The sequence below is a fragment of the Hibiscus syriacus genome, unplaced genomic scaffold (assembly GCF_006381635.1).
Source record: "Hibiscus syriacus cultivar Baekdansim isolate YM2019G1 unplaced genomic scaffold, ASM638163v2 tig00112988_pilon, whole genome shotgun sequence".
Lineage (NCBI taxonomy): Eukaryota > Viridiplantae > Streptophyta > Magnoliopsida > Malvales > Malvaceae > Hibiscus > Hibiscus syriacus.
The window spans coordinates 838,632-843,015 of NW_024063432.1; the positions used below are offsets into that span (position 1 = coordinate 838,632).

The 4,384-nt window shown below is 36.8% G+C and overlaps 1 long non-coding RNA gene across 1 annotated transcript; it reads right to left on the reverse strand.

Annotated features, from left to right (window-relative positions):
• Window positions 1-939: 939 nt before the first annotated feature.
• Window positions 940-4,055, reverse strand: LOC120185018. The gene is made up of 3 exons (XR_005522087.1): window positions 3,413-4,055; window positions 1,678-3,094; window positions 940-1,548 (listed from the first exon to the last, which is right to left on the reverse strand). It is a non-coding gene; the product is annotated as an uncharacterized LOC120185018 (long non-coding RNA).
• Window positions 4,056-4,384: the final 329 nt, after the last annotated feature.

Consider the following 4,384-nt stretch of genomic DNA (forward strand, 5'->3'; position numbering starts at 1 on the left):
TGCTCCTTTTTACACCCTCCTCAACTACGAACAAGTGCTCGCCACGTGTGCTTAAATAATAAATGTCTATTACTTCTTTTAATAGTCTAAAAAAATTATTCATCTCTATTATAAAGTTAATTTAAGGTAAAATCACATGCCAAACTAAATTTTACTCCCTCCCCTATTTTACTCACTGTACTTTTAAGTTTTCTAGTTTACTCATTGAACTTTCGATTTGCTCCTGTTTTGATCACTCTTAATTATTTTATTATTATTTTCGTATGACATGGGATTTTTTTATAATTATTTAATATAAAAAATAATTTAAAATAGAAGGTAGATGTTCACTGTTCGTCGGTGTTAGACACCACCGTCGATCATCTTTGATCGCTGTAGATGGTGGTCATTTTGTCTCAAATTTCATGGGTTGGTTTGTCTTACCCCCGAGTCCAAACCTGATAATTGTTTCACCGGAAAATATCATAAAACCCGTGAATCTCAACTGAAACATTTTGACTTCCTCACTTTCAATATCCAATTCGTGAATTTTGGAGCAAATTCTAATAAAATGGAGATTGGGTTACGACTCAGAGTGTCGAGGCAAAACGACATATGAAATTTGGGACTGAACGACCAACATCTATGATGTCGATGGTAGCATTCAACACAGACAAACAACCACCAGCCACCTTCTATTTTTATTTTATATTGTTTTTATATTAAATAATAATAAAAAATGTCACATTATACAAAAAAATAATAAAATATTTCAGAATGATTATAACAAGAGTAATTCAAAAGTTCAACGAATGTAATTTACCTTAATAATGAACATAAAACATATTCAAGCTTGGAATCATAATAACCTAGCATGTCTAATTGATCATTCAAGCATCATTAAAAGCACAATCAAGCAAGACCCAAAATAATAAGTATTAGGTCCACACAATTATCAACTTAGATGCAGTCAAGCTATAATTTAAGAGTTACACATTTAATATTGGACAATAGGAAAGTTTGCCGAACAAGGATGCTGCGCCTACTCAAAAGGTCTTGTACATATATGTCACTCTTTTGAAAATTTCAAATTCTCTTATATTTTAGATTACAAGGAAACTTGGGACTTTTCTCCGATATGATCCTCCAACAGGGCATGGCTCCATCCACAGTGATGGGTGGATTCCTCTCCAACTCCTCATAGTTAAAATCTTCAATCTCGATCGGCCCATAAATCACCAACTCTCTAAGGTTTGTTAAGTGGATAAGATCCTTTGGATAACAACTCTTGTGGTTGAAGTTCGTAAGTGTTTGCAGGTTTCTCAGAGTACCCAACTTCAACTTTATTTTACGACTACATTCCTTAGGGATATGGTTGCTTCATCCTCCATATCACATTAGGTACATGAACAGTATGAAATATATTATTACCAAGTCTTAAATCCAAGGTTTGCATGCACCTTAAGTTGCCCAAAGATGACGGTAACTTCCACCATTAGATCTCAAGATCCCTTAGACTCAAGAATCTTAAATGGATGAGATTACCTATATCATTGGGTAACTTGCATCCTGCAAAATCAACAGACTTCAATCTTCCTTCATAATTTAGGACTCTTAGCAATTTGAAACTATTGTGCATGTATCGCCAAACTCCCTTGGCTTTAGCAAAAAACAAGAATCTTAAATGGATGAGATTACCTATTTCGTACTTGAATCATGCACCTTTCCACAAGTTCCATATCTTCGGGTGCTTTGAGATATGGATGATGAAGCAACTAAGACATCTATATCTCCTTTTGAAATATGATAGTAAAACGAAGTTGAAGTTGGGTACTTTGAGATACCTGCAAACACTTGTGAATCTCAATCCCAAGAGTTGTTATCTAAAGGATCTTATCAACATGTGGAACCTTAGAGAGTTGGTGATTCGAGGCCCGTTCGAGATCGAAGATTTTAATGAGGAGGAACTTGAAAAGAATCCACCCATCATTGAAGGAAAATATCTCCATTTCCGGTCTATTATTGATCATGGTGGACTAGTAGACCCGAGACATTTAAATCACCTCCTTTCAAGCGGCATTAGTCTCTGTAAGTTGAGTTTAGATGCGGAGATAAATGAGCGACCAAAGTACAACCACTTGTCCTCGAATCTTGCTTACATAAAGTTGAGCTTTTGCAAGCTTGAGGAAGATCCAATGCCAACACTAGAGAAGCTGCCTAACTTAAGTATTGCCTTGAAACAATTAGCTTGGGATAACACATTCACCTTGGAATATGATAGAAGGAATGTGCTGGACTTTGTTAAAATCCTCTCCTCCTTCCACCACTTTATCTTTGAGTTCCTTTGACACTCCTTTAATCTCCAGTTTTTGGAGGGTTGTAATGAACCTCAATCCAACCGGAACCATCTTCAGCGCTCGGCAGTATTTGATCTCCAATCCGCGGAAGAGAAGGCAAGGCTCCTTCTTCCACGTTCCACTCCTCCAAGTTTTCGAGGCATTTAACCTCTAAAGACTCAAGTTTAGGAAAACCTTGTGCAGAGCAAAGTATTTTGTTTGCTACTAAAGCCCCAGAATCCAATTTAAGAATCCTCAAGTTAGGCAGCTTCTCTAGTGTTGGCATCGGATCTTCCTCAAGCCTGCAAAAGCTCAACTTTACGTACGCAAGATTCGGAGACAAGAGGTTGTACTTTGGTAACTCATTTATCTCCGCATCTAAACTTAACTTACAGAGAATAAGGCAGCTTGAATGGAGGTGATTCAAATGTCTCGGATCTGTTCGTCCTTCGATAGAACAATACCTTTGGCAACCCACAATTGATTCAACCTATCAACGGATATCTCATAATCATCAGGAAAATGACTTGAATAAAGAAAACATGGCCTTAAATAGGGAGGCAAATCATCATAACTCAAGGCTAACACATCTTCTGGTCCTTCACTTTTGCCCCTCTTCAAGTATGATTTCACATTTGCAGATACCTTTAGCCATTCATTTAATGGGTTGTCCTTTGTAACCAACATCCCTCCCAACGTGACTACGGCTAATGGAAGCCTTGCACAATGTTTAACCATTTCCTCCCCCAACTGCTTCAATTTCGCATCAACCATGTTTTCTGTAAGGAAAACAAATTAAATTAGATGAGATCTAGAATACAAGTTCCCAAAGATGTGAAATCGAAAACAGGACTGAAACTAGAAATGATGGATTTTCGATACGCTTTGCCCGTCGGCAAGCAAGTTAATGATGCTAGGTTTACTAGTTAACTCTGTGTAAAAAGATAAGCTAAACAAGTTGATGATAGGGAGGTTGCTGTCCTACACTCCTACTATGAAAGATGTAACATTGCTTATGATTATAAAATAATTAATAACCTAACTCAACTCATGGACACTGGAGTACTGGACAGGACTCCCCAACTATACAAACACACCTCTTGAGGCTAAGCCTTGTTACGTGATCCCCCAGCCTTGTTCTCGCCTTTCAGTCGATGAACTCGGCCCTTCACCGTGATCCCCCAGCCTTGTTACGTTGTACGGCTTCAATCGTCGTGTCAATTCTTCGATTCTGGCCGTGATCTTCCCTATCTCCGACTGGTCCGGTGGAGCAAACACACCTCCTTGAGGAAACAACCGCACCCTTTGATGCAATTTGAGAAACCACTTTTCCTTTTGGATGCAACTTTGAGGGAAAACGTTTCGAGCACATCTTCAACATCGTAGGCCAACTCTCTGATCTCTGCAACACTGGTACGTATCACTTCGTTATCGACTTTTCTTGCACCAGCCACCATTAAGCAGCTTTGATCCATCTCAGCTCCCTTCCCAAGCTCTCAACTTGCTCATCCACACCCAACAAGGACGTTACTTAACTCGCCGATTGTTTACAGAGCGGAAGAAACAGCAGACAGATCCATGAGTGAGCAAAAGACAATAAGTGTGGGGGAATTTTTGGTTTGTAGAACCATTGATTATATGTCTGAAAAGCGTAAAGTTCTTTTTACTTTAACCCTTACCTATCAGCATGTTGAAGCAAAGAATTAAAGGAGTAGACAACACCCTTTGCCGAAAGTTTGAGCAAAGAATAATGCTTGAATAAAGTCCCATGAAAATGATTAACAATACATATAGAATAATATAGCTTTTTTTAATAAACATACGATAATATAATTACCTGATTGGATTGGATTGTTAATTAATTGAATTCAATTAAAATTAAGATTAAATTGATATAATATGTATTTATTGAGGATTAAATATATAATTATATAAATTTTATTAACTGAACTTTACTCTTTTTTATTTTACTAAATGTATTTTTAATTTTTTTAATTTATTCATCAAACTTTTGAATTGTTCTTGTTTTAATCATTCTGAATTATTTTATTATTATTTTAGTATGATAT